This window comes from Cygnus atratus, chromosome 1 (genome assembly GCF_013377495.2).
Source record: "Cygnus atratus isolate AKBS03 ecotype Queensland, Australia chromosome 1, CAtr_DNAZoo_HiC_assembly, whole genome shotgun sequence".
NCBI lineage: Eukaryota > Metazoa > Chordata > Aves > Anseriformes > Anatidae > Cygnus > Cygnus atratus.
In genome coordinates, this window is record NC_066362.1 from 85676644 (window position 1) to 85695105 (window position 18462).

Below are 18462 nucleotides of genomic sequence, written 5' to 3' on the forward strand. Positions count from 1 at the left end.
TCAGATGATGTGGAAACAGCAGCCTGCTCTCCTCCCCCCAACATGGTCTCCTCACGCTCCTTCGCTGCAGTGCCGCTGCTTGCTGCTGGCTCCAGGGGCTCTGCCTCTCCGGCATCCCTGCCGAGGCTCAGGCTCTGCCCGGGGGCTCCTCACCGCTGTTTTCATGCCCGCTCAGCCCTTGGCCTCTCTTCTCAGCATGCCAAGCAGGGGCTCATTAGTGGTTTCCCTTGTTAAGCTTCTGTGGCTCCAGCCCGTCCGGCACAAAGCGGGAGCAGAAAGGGCATCAAATCACCGTCCGAGGGGCAAAACTTCCCCACGCCGCCGGCCCGGCTGGACTTCGGGCAGGTGATCCTGGTGAGGGAAGGTCGAACATGCATACGTGCGATCCATCCACATGCGTGGGAGCAGCGTGCCAGCCCCGTCTGCAACGTGCAGGCACTGCCTTTCTTCTCTCCTCTTCTTCAGAGAGAGCAACTTGGAGTACGTTTGACCCGAGATCAGCTCTCTGCATGTAAATGTGCATAAAATTTTTATGGCATTGTTTGCGTGCGTGATGTCTTCCGCTCTGTCACAGGAAAGCCGTTGTGAACAGAAAAGCTAAAGCGTTGCACGTATTGGTTTCAAGTCTTGGCTGCCCTGCACCTCGCATCACAATTCATGCAAAGTTGGCTGCAAAATACTACCGGTGCCATGCTGACAGAATAAGCTATTATGTAAACTGAGGAAAACAAGAGAACTGGGCTGTGTCCACGCAGGAACCATGCTTACAACATGTGCACCTTGCCCCTCGGGAGGAAGAACGTGCCACACGCACAGGTGTGTTTGCACAAATTTGCTGCTTCCATGCACGCAGAGGGGTAGGGTGCATGGTAGCAGTCATCGAGAGGTTTGATTTCACCCCTACACCTATATTCACAAAGGCTGGGGAAAAGTCTGGTATTTTGTCCTTGTTGTTGCTGGGTTCCAACAAAATTAACAGGAATTCACAAAGTCATTTCAACAGAAGATCTCCCACCAGACAAACCACCTACGGAAAAGGCAAGCCACACGCTCTCTTCCCCATTCCCTTGGCTGCGATCCTGGCCCTACATGCTATCAGCCCTCAAGCTGGCTACACAGATCTTTCCCTGCTGCCTGCCCCAAACTCTGCAGTCAGGACACCAGACCTCTGCTTTCTTCCATGCCCAAAGTCCCACTACGCCTCATCCAGCTCATCTCCACTCGATTTTTGCTCGTGTCCTGACTGAGTTCAGAATTCCCCCTCTTTTCAGAGTCCTCCAAGGAGCCTGTCCAAGATCTTCTTCAGACCTCCTTCCTCCCTGCTCCCCCACCTGTCTACATCCTCTATCCGCTGGTTTTCCACCCAGCATCGAAACTGTAGGAGCCGGAGCTGCCTCCTCCACAGGTCCGGCTGCCTGGCACAGGCATTTTTTATCCCCACCTCAGTGCCTGACAAGTCTCGTTTCAAACACGAGCTGAGACTTTTCCCCCTCCTGTGACTGAAAACCTCTGAGTCTTTCTCCCTGCTTCTTGCACGCCTCCATCACTGGACTCTCCGACTGCAAAGCGCGCGGGATGAAGGTATTACGGAAAACGTTCCACCCAGTAATGGTTTGCTGCTTTGATTCTTCTGCTGCTTATTTATTTATTTTGGAGAGGGAGGTAACAAGTCAGGGAGAAGCCGGCTGAGATTTCTGCCGTATACATTTTTTTTGCAGCAGCAAGATCCTCCATCTTCCTTGCTGGATTGAATAGGGTCTCAGGACAATTTAGACTCCCTCCCCCATCTCCCGTTCCTGCTCATATTCCTCAGCACACGATGCTCTCCTCCCAGCCCTGCCTGGGAAAGCACAAATCCCCGCTCTCTCCCCCTCCTCCAGCTCCTGCCTCACTCAGGCTGTGTCAGGACGTTAGGATGATGAACATTTGTGCGGCTCGGATGCTTGTAGGTTATTTTTTTTAGCAAAACAACTCGAATCAATGAAACCCGAACGGCGGCAGATGACGAACTTAAAAGACCTCACGAGGACGCACCTAACGTACTGGAAGGCTTTCCAGGGAAAATGTATATATATATAATTCTCCAAATTTTTAACAAAATCCGCTGCAGAGCTGGGCATGAGGACGGGGGTTTCTCTGCTTTTTATCCCCCTCTGCCTTTATTTTTTGAGCTCCCTCACATCGCCACCTCCGCCACAAGACCTCCGGCGAGCAAGCGAAGCGAGGCTTCACATTGTTACTCTCCCGCCGAGCCAGGTATTTACCGGCTGATAAACACCAACAGCAGACAGCCTCCATCTCCCCAAACCCCAGAGCATTAAAAAAAAATAAATAAATAAAATAAAAATAAATATTAAAAAATACAGACAAGCGCAACCCAGCCGCGGGAGCACCTCTCCCGGCGAGCAGCCCCGGGGGTGCCGCCGCCCCCCTCAGCGGCGGCAGGGGGGCGGCCAACAGGTGGGACGCCGGGGGAAACTGAGGCAGGGCGCCCGCCGAAAAACTTTCCGCCCCCCGCCGGGCCGAGGAGAACCGAGCCGAGCCGAGCCGCGCCGGGCCGTCCCCACAGCCGGGGGCTGCGGCCGTTGCGGCCGTTGCTTACCTGCCTCAGGCGGCGGGCGCGCGGCGCGGCATGGCGGGCGGGCGGGCGGGCGGCGGGAGCGGGAGGCGGCCCGGCCTGCGCTGGCTCCGGGCGCTGTGGCGGCACGAAGGCAACTTACGGGGCCGGCCGGCGGGGCCTATTGTCTGCGCGGGGCGGCGGGGCGGCGGGGCGGCCTCCCCCCGCGGGCGCCGCGGCGCTTGGTACGGCCCAGGCATTCATGCCAAGCGGCTGTGGCGCACGGCGCCTCGCCTCCCGCCACTGCTGGCGAGCCGCAAGGCGGGCGGCCCCCCCCCCGCCCCGCCCCGCCCCGGCCCCGCCTCGGCCCCGCCGGGCTCCCTCGGCCGCCCCGCAGCCCCTCGGGGAGCGCCGTGGAGGCGGGGGGGGGCGGCGCCCCGTCCCCAGAGCCCCCGACCAGGAGGCCCGGGGGGCTTCCTAAAGGCTCTGCGGGCGCCAGCCCCGTTAAAAGGCGATTAAAGCCCCGGTGTCGCCGAGCACGGCCGGTGTACGACCGCCCGACAGACCCAAAATGGCCACGCTGCGCCCATGGCGCCTCATGTTTCGGGTGGCTTCGGCCCCGCGGGGCTCCCTCGCCACACGGATCTGTTGGCGAAAGCCAACCCAACACGTGGCTGGCGCGCGTCCCCAGGCTGCCCTCCTCGCAGACAGGTTCACGAGAAGTCCCTCGTTGGGCCCAGCGGGCGAACCGCTGTCACGCGTTTCGTAAGGAAACCACAAAACCCCGTCTCAAGAGACACAACCCTGCCCAGGGACGACAAAAGGGTTTTCTGCGAGCCTCCGTGGAAAAGGGCCGCGGAGCCCTGAAGAGTGTTGCACAAGCATCAGCCGGTTTCATTTAATAAAAATAATTATAATAATTGCCACTTGGATAGCGGTTTTGTCCAATGATCTCAAAGACATTTCACTAACCCGGGCAAGTATTTTTATCTAAATTTAACGAGCAGTAAAACAGATTGAGGCAGATGAAGTGACCTACCCAAGGTCATCTTCCGAACCTGCAACAGAAGGGAGAACGCAGATTTCTGAACCCAAGGGCTCAACAGAGAAGCCGCCTCCCAAAAATAGAGCTCCTACAGTCCCCCAGAACTCAAAAAGTTCATACGAGCCCATGTGTCACTGTGAAGAATTTTAAACAGGTCTAATTTGCAATTTGGAGACTGGGACAGACGCAAATGAGGTGCTTCCCAGGAAAGAGAAATAGAGGTCAGGCAGGGGAGAAAGACTGCAACCCAGAACGACTGGAGAGACAGAAGGAGAGACGGGCTGGGGGCAAGCACAACCAGGCTGGAAAATCCGAGTCAATCTTGCAAACGTCCCAGCTGGAAGAGCAGGGCAGTGCCAAGGAATCTGGGTGAAAGGACTTGAGGTGACACGGAACACACAAAAAGGTGGAAGAACGTACGGTCTAGAATTTGAATGGCAGGAAAACAAAATCACACCGTTTGCAGTCTGGGAGGTGGTGGAGCATGGTTTCACCAAAGCCTTGGGCACAGATGCCCGTCAGACCCTCTGAGTGGCTGCGGGACGCAGTGAGGGCAGGCCCAGAGGTGCCTGCTGCCCAAGTGCTCTCCTCAACGCTGGCAAACACTGGGAGCATGGCGCTGCAGGTCCTCAGAAGAGGATGAGTGCCCCAACTTAACCTGCCGAAAGCAAAGCCAGATTACATGCAGAGCGGTCATCACGCCCAGCGCCACCTCCTGCAGCCTCTGCAAGGGGATGTGCAGCAGCAGACGTGCCTACCGGTGTGCATGAGGGCACCGAGCCTCCATACACCAAAGCCGCTCTGGAGTCCTGGGTTTATGTCCGACAGAAGCCAAAGCCTAGAATTTGTCTCTTAAGAAGAGACCTGGGTAAGTTCATTTTGGCACTCGTCAGGGTGCCATAAAGGCCGGGATCAGCCCAAGCTCCCCCTGAAAAGCTCAGGATTTCTGAGTCTCTTGATAGTCTTTTAAGGAAGAACAAAACCTCTCTGGGCTGACACAGGTTGAAGCCTGATCGTTTCCAGTATCCACATTCTGCTAAAGGTGAAAAACAACCCACGGCTAAACTTACCTTGTCTGGGAAAGGCTGCACCCAACAGACTTTCCTGAGCCTGTTGTACCCAACAGACTTTCCAAGAGCCTTTCTCTGCTGCTCCAAGTCTCAGCTTTTCAGGTTGTCTTTGTATCCCGATGAAGATGAGAGTCTTCTCTCCCCGTCCCTGGACTTTCTAGTGCCTAACCAGCTCCGGGTGAGGCCATGTCTTCTTCCAACTGATGAGAGCTGCTGCACTCGGCAGGGCGGATTTTCCCTCTTCCTTCATTTCCATAACGTTTCTCTTCTGTTTACTTTCCCATTGCTCTCCTCATGGCCCCAATTCAGGACAGCATGTAAGCACATGTTTAATCTCATTGATCTCATGGCACTCCACGTACGAAGGAAAACACGGGTCCCTCTGCCCAGCGCCTCTCTCTGAATTTTACATTAAAGAGGCATCAGGTAGAATTCAGAAGTGGTCACTTGAGAGTGGACTGCAACATGGGCTTCCCCCTCTCCTCGGGTTAAATCTGGAACAGCCAGGCTGGTGATTCCTGCAGATGCTTCCTCTCTGGTGTGTATGTGTGCCCAGGGAAGCCACAACTCTTTTAAGAAAAGCATAACGCCCCTGGCAGAAGAGGTGAGCATGCCCTCTCTCCTGAAACAGCTGCAGCTCAGGAGCTGGAGCGCTTCCATGGGAGATGCAGACAGGAAATCCCTGGGGCAGAGGAGGCAGCACAGGCTGGGCCTTCTGTACCTCCACAAGTGCTTTAACCCCTCTGGACGCTGCAGCTTAAAAGGAAGCATCAGCCTCCTTGGGGTTCTGCACAGCGCCCATCCTGCAGGCACGCTCCTGCAGGCAAAGCAGCATTTTGTTTCTGGATCCTCCTGCTGCTGCTGTCATGCTGAGCCCTGTCAAGCAGGAGGCTTTCCCAGACAGGTGCAGAGCGGAGCTGCTGAAGCCAGGGGCCTTGCTGTCAAATCTGATGGGCGTCCCCAGGACTAGGCATCAGCTGAGCAAGGGCTCACAGGGTCACAGTTTGCGCTCAGGTGTCTAAAACTCACCCAAGTCCTGCTTTAGGAGACTAAGAGCTTTATTTGACTCATTGCTGGGACTCATTTCCCTGTCTTCTGTCAAGTAGGAATTGCAATGCTCCTTTCCTGCACTCCCATTAATTCAGATTATGTGATGTTTGGGATTTGGGAGGGGGCAGGGAGAAATGACACCTTTCCACTGTCCTCCTCTTACACTGTCCTCCAACTGGACTCCAACTCCAGTTCAAGAGATTAGGTGGCTCCTGTAAAACAAGTAGTGTGCAGCAGGATAGGCTCGCTTCCATATGTATGAATGAATATACCTAAGTTTCTTTTGTCCTCTGAAGCATTCAGCTGTCACCTCCTCTACAAGAATGTGTAAAAACCCACAACCCTGTCCTTGTCCCGTTTCCAATCAGGAATACACACGCCTGCACCGTTTAGACCTTCCGTGCATGCCAGGCAGACCAGACACCTCTAAAACACACCGGGCACACTGTACACAAGCAGATCATCTGCACAGCAGGTCTGACAATTCCTGGACTCATTAGATATAGTGCATGCATGCTATACAGTTCACCTCCCCAGCGTGCAGTCGACCTATCCTGAATTTCCGGATGTTCAGCAGCCCAGCTATCAGAAAGGCCTGGTGGGCACGTGGAAACTCTGGATAAACGCACGTGGTGGTCAGATTTCATCCCCAGAAAACTCCCAGGTGGAGAAAGATGAGATGTCCAGGGGAACATGCAGACACGGAAGCTCACAATGGGTGGTTCGTCTGTACCTGTGCAGCAACCGTTCACATCTCTTCCGATCTATGCTGCTTTTCCTTGCCTTATGCTGTTCTTCTCAGTCCAGAAAGCTGGGAGGTTTGAGTAAAATATGCTCCTCCGAACTGGCATGGCTCTCTGTCTGCCCATACGTACACATCCCTCCTCATAACGCTGGTTGTGATGGCTCTGTCCCTCACGGTGGATATTTTGAAATGCTGTGCCCCATCCCATTTTGCAGCACTTTTGGTCTCTATGCTGAGCCCAATTAGTTTTTCCCACTGTCATTGCAACTTAATTCCATTGCCATAGCTGCTTCGTTCCCGGTCAGGCCTCAGACAAAATATTCTTAAGAAAATCTCAGAAATCCCATTATTGCCAATTTTCAAGCCATCTGTTCCTTTTCTTAAAGTCCCTGATGTTGGATTCATGGGCTTATGCAAGAATCATAGCTTTCACTAAAAAAGGAAAAGTAACTTTTCTTGTTCCTGAAAAACTCCAACACTAGAATTCCAGAGGAGGGCTCTGAAGTGATCGTGCACTTATTTTCGAGCCAGATTTCTGAGATAATGCCTTGATTTGCAGGTCCTGCCTCTCAACTTTGCGCTCTGAGGGTGACAGTGCTCCGTTCGGCTGGATTTAGAGACCTTTGGCTGGAAGCAGAGGGGCTGCGCTGTGAAGTGTGGTGAGAGGAGGAGGACAGCTCTGAAGCGGTGCATGATAAAGGTATCCTGAAGTCTTCACAGCTGGAGGGGGGGATTGTTCCTGTTGCAGTTGCATTGTTTTATGGTGGTGTCATGCAATGAGATGGTGCCGGTTGTGGTTGTAACCAGCAGGCGGAGCTGAGCTGAATAAACAAGAGCGAGCTATTCATAGCCATAAGGAGGGCAGAGCACTCCTCTCCTAGCAACACAACCAGAAGAAGAGAAGAGCTCTGCCCAACTGGTGAAGAAATGTGCACGAAATGTTGATATTCCTCCCCTTCCAAGCAGTTCCTCTTCCCTTGCTGTGAGATGCCTGGAGACCTTGCCTGCCTCACTCGCCCTGTCAAAAAGCTGTTTGATCTCAGCCACGGGCTTACGCAGGTTTTGGCAAAAACTGTTTTCTGGGGGTTGATTAGCCAACATCCTTGTCAGCTTTAAGAAGGCAATTATATGAGAGGTAGAAGGCGGAGGGTAAACCTGTGCCACGGGGCTGTAACAGCCGGGACCAAGATGCAAGGGGCAGTAGGATGGGGGCCGCCCACTGCTCTGCTGTCTGCCTCAGGGGTGGTGCTGGACCATCCTTGGTCCACGAGCAGTCGGAGGGCTGCTCTACCAATCATTTCTCTACCCACTTCTCCAAAGGCCAGTTACATCAACACCTGCACATACGGTATGATTTTTTTTTTTGGAGGGGGGATCCAAGGGCAGAGCTCTGAACCTTTGGGGTGCAAGCGTGTGATAAAGCCTATGGCAGTTAAATGCACATGGACACTCTGCAAAGGAAGCCAGCACACCTCGCCGTTTGAAAAATTAGGCATGTAGTAGCACAGCACTGACAAGTGTTCCAAACACCTGTAACATCACCAGTAAATCAAGCAAGAGCATTTGTCAGCTCATCATTAGGAGAGTAATGAGGTAAGTACAATAGAATGTAGGCCAAGCAGAGAGGCCGGCATCCATCTGTGGTAGATATCACCAGAGACAAAGAAGAATAAACATTTAAAAGAAAACGTATGGACTCTAAGCAGGGGAAACCCAATTCATAACGAGAAGCGTCCCTTGTTCCAACCTCTGTGTGGTGCAGACATACAGCCACACCTCTGGAAACCAGCATGTTTGCCCTCATCGAGCTACCATCACGATATAAGCAGACTTCACCGGCGTGCGGTAGTGAACACGGAGATTTCACTAGTCCACACACTTAAGTAATGACCCAAAATCAAAGCACAGGGTAGCGTGGTCTCAATGAGCACATTTTTGAAAGAGATTTTATTTTTCCAGCAAGTTTTCAATGCGTGAACGTCTTAAACTGCTGGGAACAAAAAAGGAGGAGGGTAATCACAGGCACAATTACAGTGTCTATCTGAGAGGTTGCATACTAGGCTTCCAGATCTCTTGCAAAACATGCCACCACTTGAACTCCAGGAGTAATTATCTTTTATGGAGTTTGGCGAGGAGAGAGGGCCTCGACTCACAGTTTGTAACCAAATGGCACAGTATCTGCTACAGGAAAATGATAAAACACAGGGATCCCAGGCTCCACTCCTAACTTCAGGACCTAGAGCTTAAAATAGCCAAGTCACAGATTTGGCACACCCAGACGAAAGTTTTCTTATCCCTTCAGCTACACTGTCTATCCTGATCTCAACTAATGTGATACACCACAGCTTTTTTCTTTATTTTTGTACTGCAGGAGGGTTAGGTGTGCGGGGGGTCACAGAAGGAACTCTTGCTCAGCAAAGGTTAGGAAATGACCCAAAATACAAATGAAATAGCAATAGGAGAAGAACAGCAAGGCTTTCTGTGTGCACTCCCTCAGTGCAGCCTTCCTTAGTCTGCAGGAAATTCAGCGTAGGACTCTTGCTTGGTGTACCTGATTCAGCTGAAAAAGCAAAAGCCTGGTACAGTTAAGAGTACTTGATAGAAACAATGATAAGAGAGAGCAAAGAAAAAGGAACAATTGATTTAATGCCTTCATTTGTATTTAAATAAATAAAGATGCCAATATAAGGCTCTAGGCACCTTAAGACACAATTAAGGCTACCAAAGAGAAACCAAACTATGCATGGCTCCCAAGCAGCGTGAAATAATTATCCAGAATGTGCTCTGCCACCTCCCAGGGGAAAAAAAGACTTGTTCCAGCCCTCCCTGCCTCCCTCTCCAAAGGGTGCCATTTAACAGTGCGCTCGTCCGAAGGACTTCTGCTGGGAAAGGGGGACGGCACAGCCCCGAGTGCCACTGCTGCCCTGCCTGGGACACCCACACACCCTCTGCCTACCCGCTGACCAGGGAGGCTGTCAGTAGCTGCTCCTGACGACTGCCGCTGCTGCCGTGCCGCGTGGGAAGGGGATGTAACGTGCTGCTGCTTCCCTTTCCCTGGTAGTGCTTAGCAGAAAAAATGTTGGCTCAACCCAGACCCTGTTGACACTGAAGAATATTGTTGGCCCCAGTAGAACACGCTGGAGAACTTCTGTGTCCAAACCAAAAAGAGAAAAAAAACTCAGTGATTTCACTAGCAGTTATTTCACTAGCGAGACTGTTACAAGCTCCCAGCTCGTAACATTGTTAGCGTTTCCCCCACCACATTGGGCTTGAACTGTTTCTGTTTTTCATTAACTTCCCTTGCCCAACGCTGCAGCTGCACACGCAGCTCTCTCCTCCCTGGGGCAGGGACTGGAGCTGACAGTCCTCGGCCAGGACAGCAGCCGCCTTCCCCGGGGAGCAGCCAGCACTCGCAGCAGGTCACCAGCACCAGCACCACTGCCTGCACACCACTCCTTGCAAAAGCAGCTCTGATAATCACAGAGCCACAGAATGGTTTGGGTTGGAAGGGACCTTAAAGACCACCCAGTTCCAACTCCCTGCCATGGGCAGGGACACCTCCCACCAGACCAGGCTGCCCAAAGCCCCATCCAGCCTGGCCTTGAGCACCTCCAGGGATGGGGCATCCACAGCTTCTCTGGGCAGCCTGTGCCAGAGCTGCATCTTTTTTTTTTTCCTGCTCAAATCTCTGTTGCTATTGTCAGGCAAATTAACAAAAAAATCATTACTTTTGTGGCAGAAAAAGCTGTGCAACAGTAATGGCTCTCTGCTATAGTTTGCCTGAGCTACCCGCTCCAAATTCATCATGAGCAGGTCCTGTACGAGCCGTGTAGGTGAGGCTGCCATCACCACCAGCCTTGGTAGCCTGGCAGAACTTGAAGGTACAAGGGCGGCTCCTTGGTCTTGAACCACAAGCAGTGGTTTGCCAGGCTAATTCCTGCATTGCTTCTGCTTTGGCTCTGCCCTCACAGCTGACCTCTGACCACCTGCTCTGCTTTGTCCTGTGGGACAAAGCTACGAAGTCAAGACTCTCAACACTGCAGTTACCTCCACTTGTCTTCAGATTCTCTACAGGTTCTCACTCACCAACCACAGCAATACTGGAGTGATCCTCAGGAAGCAAGGCAGGGTTCACAAACCAGGGACAGTCCTTACCAAAACCGCACATTGCCCAGATGGCAAGTCAGCTGGTACCCTGAGGAGCCCACCTGCATGGCCCTGCAGGGTTTGCTACCCCAGTGATGCCGACACCTATGTGGCAGTTAGCTCTGCTGCTGCTAACTCTGTACCAGAGCACAAGGCATAGCATGGCTGGTGGGACGTGAGCCCTCTTGGGTCCGGTACTAGTCCTGCTTCCTCAGTCAAGCAGCGTGCCTTAGTAGTGAGCCTTATCCTTACTGCTTCGTGCACAGCTTCAAAAAGCAAGCATGAATCAATCCCACAGGATCAAGACCTGAGCTAGGGGGTCCTCAGGACTTCATGGTGGTGCTGGGGAAAGCGGTTTGGGTCTTCACTGGCACGTCCATTCACCCTGTGTGTCACAGTGTCAGGATGCCTCCAATATGCAGAGAGAGCAGGAGGAGGAATGAGTGCCATCAGGATTTTTGTTTCTGATGGAGGACTCCAGAGGGCTCACCCTAGAATGGTCTCAGGTACACTTTGTCACCTGTGCCAGAGCAGGGCATGCCTCAGACACAGACACACAGATTTCTAGGTTGGAAGAGACCTCAAGATCATCGAGTCCAACCTCCGACCTAACACTAAGTACTCCACTAAACCATATCGCTAAGCTCTACATCTAAACATCTCTTAAAGACCTCCAGGGATGGTGACTCCACCACCTCCCTGGGCAGCCCGTTCCAATGCTTAATAACCCTTTCGGTAAAGAAGTACTTCCTAACATCCAACCTAAAACTCCCGTCGCAACTTTCGCCCATTCCCCCTTGTCCTGTCACCAGGCACGTGGGAGAACAGACCAACCCCCACCTCACTACAGCCTCCTTTAAGGTAACTGTAGAGAGCGATAAGGTCGCCCCTGAGCCTCCTCTTCTCCAGGCTGAACAAGCCCAGCTCCCTCAGCCGCTCCTCGTAAGACTTGTTCTCCAGACCCCTCACCAGCTTGGTCGCCCTTCTCTGGACTCGCTCGAGCACGTCCATGTCCTTCCTGTAGCGAGGGGCCCAAAACTGAACACAGTACTCGAGGTGCGGCCTCACCAGAGCCGAGTACAGGGGCACAATCACTTCCCTCAGCACACACAGACATGCTCCCAGGCTGGCAGTCATCGTGGTGCGTCCCTTCCATGAGCGCTGACTGACTCCGAGCTTTCTCCTCGGGTTTCCGTCAGCTGTCAGAAAAGCTCCCACGCTGTTGTCCCTGGTGGCCAGAACTCGCATTCAGCGATCACAGCCTAGCAGTCCTGCAGGAAGGCAAGCCTCAATAAAGGAGCTGAATATATTTCCTCCTCACCCAACAATTATTCTGCTTCCTCTTCTCCTTCTAGGTCTCCAGCCTGACTGCCTCTGCACACACTGGATATGGTCCCAGCAACGCTCAGCTCCGCATGTCAGCTGGGAGCGCGTGCAGCCGTGACATCAGGCACGATCCCTGATCCCAAACAGCACCAGCTGTCACCACCTCGATCCACTGGGACACAGCAAAACAGAGCTTTTCTGGTGTGCGTATTCTGGCTGCCCCTTCCCCACTGGAGTGCTTACAGCCAGCCCTGAGACTCGGAAAGCCATCCGGGTCATGTTTGCTCGGCAAGCCCCAGTGCTGATTGGCATCCCAGCGAGGACAAGCTGCAGGCACTGCTCGGCGGCAGATGCTGGGTGGAAGGAAGCAGCAACCCTCCTGAGGGCCGGGGGAGCTCCTGGCAGCCTCCCTGCAGGCCTCTGGGGAGCAGGCTCAACCCTTCCACGCTCTGCCGGCAGCCGTGGCACAGGTGCCCAGCAGAGCTCCCTGGGGAGCCCCAGCTGCAAGCATGCGAGGAGAAAAACAAGGCCGCACAAAACAGAGTGGTCAGCGTGGACATACTGGGCCTCCATCGGAACACACCCTGCAGGAAACCTTTCCTGTCAAACACCTAGCCTTGAAATAGCGTGGGCAACCTTGCTTGGCTCTCACCGTACTCTAAATACCAACAGTCATGATGTCAAAACTGCACTTCTCGCCTTGGAAGAGCCCGGTCCATTTCCAGTGCATCCCAGTAGGAATCTTTTCTCTGGATTCAGGGAGGACTGGGGTGAGGGGAAAACAGAGATGTAGTGCTGCTACGGAGGAATCAACTTTCCTGCATCAAACCCGTTCTCCTGGAGGCAGAGATAAAGGAAAAAAGTCCAGAAAGGAACAAACATACATCTGTAGCTACGTGGCTCCATAATTTTGTCTAATATCTGTTTGTGTAACAGCAACAATCAGTGCCCCCGCCAAGGTCAAGGCCTCCCTGTACAAGACACTAAATAGCAAGAAGCAGTTCCTGCCCTGAGCAACTCGACTAAAGAAAGGAGTGAGGACACGGGGAAGAGGAGCAGGGATGTGACTTGCTTATGGTCACAGGGTCCAGAGGAAGAGCTGGGATGCCAGCAGAGGTCTGCCCACCTCCCTTCTCCCTCTCCCAGCGCCCTCAGCAATAAAGCCAGCCTGACACTCCTCCGCCGCTCTGTGGGGCTGCAAAGTTAATTAGTTAGGTCTGAGAATTAGTTAATTTCCAGGAACGGTTCTTCCATTACAAGCACCACGCAGCAGGCATTTTACGTCCACAGCTACAAGAGCAGCCTCTAAGCCCACAACTCTTTGTCGAGAGCAAAAACAGAAAACAGTCGCAGTAAATGGGAAGAGAGTCAGGAATAGAGCAAGGGCAGGGAAAGATGGCTCTGCAAAAGAATGGATGTTTAAAAAATACCTAATTATCTCCAGAGCCTGCATATACTGCACTTGTTTTGGCACAGCAAGACGATAAGAGGGTGGCTCAGGGCTACACAAAGACAGCTCTAGCAGTTATTTGGATTCAAGCATCTTAGACTCATTCCCCAATAATTAGGAGCCCATCCTACCCCAGAAGTCACGTCTCTCCGTGTTACTTGAGCTGAAGAAGGCCCTCGTCGCTTCCATCCCAGCCAGGCTCAGAGGCCCAGCAGAGCAGAGGCCCTCACCTGAGAGGTGAGGAGCAGGTGAGGAGAGACAGGAAGGACTGGAAAAAAGGAGATCGATAGGTTTCTAAAAGAAAATACAGAAGGGAAGGAAGAGGCTTTCATGAAAAGTGGAGAGAGAAGAACAAAGCAGAATGAAAGAGGTGGAATGGGAACAAAGGTGAGTGGAAGCCAGAGTGATATGAAAGACTAAAATATTGGGGAGGAGAATGCCCACCACATACCTTTCAGAAAGGAGGTGAGGAACAGGAAAAAAAAAGCCACAAATTACAAGGGAAAGAAGAGGATATAGTTTTACCATCAAGTACAAGGTGACGTTGACATACAGCAACCCAGTGACAGCAAGACACAGGCAGAATGGAGAAATTCCCCAACACGTGCTGGTGCATAACAGACACAAGTAACCAGGGGACATGGGGACTGCACTCATCCACCCCAGGCAAGAAGTCCTGTGTTTGCACCTGCTGGGGGGATGCTGCTGCCCTGCCTTTGTGGACCCTGAGCCTTGGACACGCAGGTGTCCTGCCAGAAGAGAGCCAGGGCACTGAAAACATCAGGCTGCTTTGGACAGTGAGGACCTTCATCTCCTCACCTCAGCTGCTCGGCCTTTCACCTGAGTGCTCGAAACAGCTGCAAGGAGACAACACAAATACCACCCACAGGCTGCCTGGAGTCCTCAGGATAAACGTGAGGCTGGTTCAGCCAGATAAAGAGAGAAATCTAAACATGTCCGAGGTCCCTGCTCCTATATGCCTGAGAAGACACTGAAACCAATTTCCCCATAAAATTTTCTTTTTAATGCTGCTAGCTGTTTTGGCTGGAAAACGTGACTTGGGAAGAATCTGCGGACGTCTTGCTGAACAGAGAGGAGAGCAGCAAACATCAGAGGATAGAAATCACTTCCCTTGTCACGCAGCCAACACCCAGGAAGACCAGCCTACTGCTGCTCTGGAGGAGGGCTTGGACAGAGAGGAGAGTTTGCATGCTCCGCCACATGCAGTGGGTTTCTTCGCTAAGGGGATCAAACGCATCATTTACAGCCCTGATTAACAAAGCCAGTCTTTCGGTGTCATTGGTCAGGCAGGGGAAATCTCCCAAGTACTAGCACTGCTAAAATAAGATCTTGCTCACTGGAGATTATGCAGAGCCTTCTCTTTCCAGGCATATTTTGTTAGCAAGGGATTAACCAGGAATGTTGACATTTAAGTTGTTGTCACTGAGTATTTGAGGCTAAGCGCACATTAATTACAGGGCAGCACAGCTCCCAGCCTCAAAGCTGCTTTTTATGAGGAGGACACAGGGCTGTGCATCCCCCGTGCGTGAGGGGGGACAGACCTACCGGGCACTCCAAGAGGGATTTCAGGGGGGCAAAGCGGAGTCCTGTGCTGCAGAGGCAGCCTCAGTTAACACCATATTTAGATGAACAGGGCAGCTTACACTGATCACGGCCACCACCGTTTCAGCTGCCCTGCAGACAGCAACTTTTCGTGTTTAAGGAACTGGGCGTTATTAGAGGTTCTTTGATTGAAGAACCCTATTTATTTCCAAAAGAAAAGAAAAAGGGGGTGAGGGGGAAGGGGGGAAGAAGGATGATACCACTTCAGTGACTTGGTATGTTGCCTTGGCGCTCAGATGATGGGTAACATTTGGGGGGTGCTCTCCTTTCCTCCTGAGAGGTCCTCCCATCAGCGGCAGGGCCGGACATCTGAGATAATTCTGAATTAAATCAGCTCAAAACATCAGTACAACCATCCATCAAGTCTCATTCACGTTCGCCTTCAAATCTCATCACAACCCAAAAAGGCAGAGGCAGAAATCCCCAGTTTTGTTATCGTCCTAGCGTTTCCAGCACAAACGCGTTCCAAACACTGCAAGAGAAATGGTGTCTCGGCGCACGGACATATGGCAGGAACAGAAAAAGCTTCTCCGGTGCAATTGTTCAGCTCCATTTCATGGAGAGAGCTGCACAGAGGGAGGGCTGCGTGGCAGGGAGAGAAACAGAGCAACACGCCAGGCTACACGCATCTGACAGGGGGAGCGGGAGGAACCGGAGAGGCAGCCGGGGAGGGCAGCGAGCAGGGGGCGCAGGCGAAATGCGAGCCTCGGGGGCGCCCCGGGAGGAGGGGATGCAACAACGACCCCCCTCCTAAGAGGGAAACAAATTAGGAAGGGAAAAAGGCAGGAGAACGGCAGGTGCCCTCCTCCAGCCCCGGATCGCTGCCCCGCGGTGGGCACAAGCCCCGGGCCGGGCACCCCCGGGCTGCCCCCGCTGAGAGCGGGGCCGAGCCGCGCCTGCCCCCTGGCGGCCCCGGCACTGCCGTGGGGCGCCCCGCCGGCCAGACGGCCCCTGGAGGCGAGGGAAGTGGAAACCGAGCTCTCCCGAAGGAGGAGAGGCGCCGCTTCCCTGTCACCGTGCAGGCAGTAACGCGGCACCGCCACCGGCGAGCGAAGAAGGGGGTGCCCGCGCAAGGCAGGCACAGGGTTGCGGACCTCACCCGCCCTGCGCCTCCGCTCTCGGCGTGGGTAAGACGAGGACAATCCACGGGATCACCCCCTGGGACGAGGGACTCGGGCGCTGCGATGGGAAAGGCCACAGGAACCGAACAGGTCTGGCTCTTACCGCAGCAGAGAGGGGCATCTTCCCTCACAGGGACAACGAGAGGTGGCCACGGCATCCTGAACCACCAGCCAAGCAGCGCGAGCTTTACGCCAAATTTTTTTGAAGCCTGAAGGTAGGGGAAACTGGATGGAATAGAAGAGAAGCAAAAACACGGCTAACAGAGTTATATCCCACCATCACCCCCCAACTTAGGGGTATTACAGTACATTAGCATAAGACGTATCATCCCTGCGATAAAGCAGGAAGATTAGTTTGGGCAAAGCCAGCCCCCAAGAGATCGCCTGTCCATGAGGGACTTGCTAACTCCTCCTCCAGGCAACAGGAGCAATTTGAGAGGCGGGTTCATCCCCACAGGGCAAAAAAATCACCCTGGGCCCAGGGCTGGGAGCGCTCGTGCCAAACCCGGGCGCAGAAGCTAACTGCATCCCAGGGCCTTCCCGCCTGGGTGCAGAGCGGAGAAAGGACGGCGTGTTTACAGCGGGAGGGTGCGAGTTACCCTTCTGGGAGAGCTGCTCTGCTGATTTCCCTGCGACTCTGGGCTGGGGGAAAAGACCTCCAGCTGGGGAAGCAGCCAGGAAGGCGAGTATCTGCCATTTCCTAGGGGGAAAGGATTCAGAGTTGAACTGTCTGAGCCTATTAACTGATGCTGGTTCCTGTGGATAGATACTGGCGCGGTGGTTTACTGCGGATCGTCTGCTCCCACCCCTGATGTCGCCTTCACACGTTCGAGCCCAGCCACACGAAACTCCCTGCTACACTCTACGGCATCTCTCACTGAATTTTATTTTCATAAAGGGAGACCTGAAGGGCGGTTTGCAGTAAATGGAAAGAGCTGTGTCCATTTGCATGGTTGCATAATCATGTTATACATGGATCTTTCAAACACAGGAGAGCAGAGCGAGAGAGAGAGAAAATCGGAGCGTCGCGAGCAGGAGCTAAAAGCCAGATTTCTCGATGAGATCAAGGAATAGATGTAAAGTCAGTCAGATGGAGAAATGCCTGAATAGCTCTTCCAAACAGCTCAGAACATAAACAAAGCAAGATGTTTCTGGGGGTTGGGCTAGGTTTTGTATAAACTCTATTTCCTCTTCCATCATTGAAACCGGATGAGAAGAACAGCCTGTAGCTTGCATCTTTTGCCTCTCCGCTGAGGGCTTACACAGGGCTCATTTTCCAGGGCTGTCAGACCAGGACCTCTCACAAACACCATATTTACTACACAGCGAAGGAAAAAAAAAAAAAATCGCTCGCATCCACGCTGCTGAATGTGAAACTGAAGCTGAGAATCACTGAGAAGCAGCATTATGCATTCTGGATTACTAAATCATGATTTACCAGCGTTGGAAACTCTCCCTTTCGGATTTGCCAGTGATCTTTGATTAGCCCAAGCCTCAGCGCAGGGTCACTAGAAATGCAGCCCTCAGAGAGAAAGCATCACTTGAGACGTAAATGCAATTAAACAGAGATGGCAAATTTTCACAGAAATGAAGTATTCTCTCTAAAACAACGGAAACCAAAAACAGCAAGTGTACTACGTCCTTTCTACAGATAAGAAATTTGCTTTGAAACACCCATTTCCCTCCCTGTTGCCCTAAAATTGCCACCCCACCTCCCTCAGTGACATCAGAATGAATAACAGGGTAACAGAAGGGTAGGAACATTTCCACAAACATTTTGTGGTCCACTTTGTAACTCAAGCACTTCTGCAAAAATTTTTTAAAAATCTAGGACATTTACACATCCAAACTGTTTGAAATGTTTAAACATCTGAAGAATTTCTCAGCTGCTTCCTCAAGTGTGAAGTCAAACATAGCCTATCCTGCAGAAGAGGGAGAGTGGGAGGACATGTTTTTTACATGTTGTACCTCCTCGCCTCCTTTGCAGTCTGATTTCTTGCTCAGGGAGTAGGTAATAAATACAGCATTTAAAGGAGCTGTATCCTCAGCCAGAGAGGACGAGGGAACAACAGGTGCCCAATCTGAACGAACCATCTTACCCCTAGGTGCAAAGCTGTCATCACCAACCCCGAACCCGTTACGCAGAATAAAAGGCTAACAGGAGAGGCATGAGAGCGCCTTCCCTCCCCAAACAACCTGCAGCATATGGCAACAAGAGCCTGCAGGATTTCCAGTGGCACAAAGCATGACTGCAAGGGGCTGCCTTCCCTTTTACACTTGGGCCTTTTTGCAGCATTCTGGAAGTGTGAAGAGGCAGCAGGCGAAATGC

At 52.7% G+C, this 18462-nt stretch overlaps 1 protein-coding gene across 3 annotated transcripts in view; it reads right to left on the reverse strand.

Annotated features, from left to right (window-relative positions):
- The window catches only part of BCL9 (BCL9 transcription coactivator), a 67341-nt gene extending 49931 nt beyond the window's left edge, over positions 1-17410 (reverse strand). The window contains exon 1 of one of the 3 annotated variants that reach the window (XM_035540669.2): positions 16237-17410. The gene's annotated coding sequence lies outside the window, so the exon portion shown is untranslated. Of the gene's footprint in view, positions 1-2602; positions 2749-16236 lie in introns of those variants that run through there. The other 2 variants (XM_050708084.1, XM_050708081.1) reach the window with 2 other exon arrangements.
- Positions 17411-18462: the final 1052 nt, after the last annotated feature.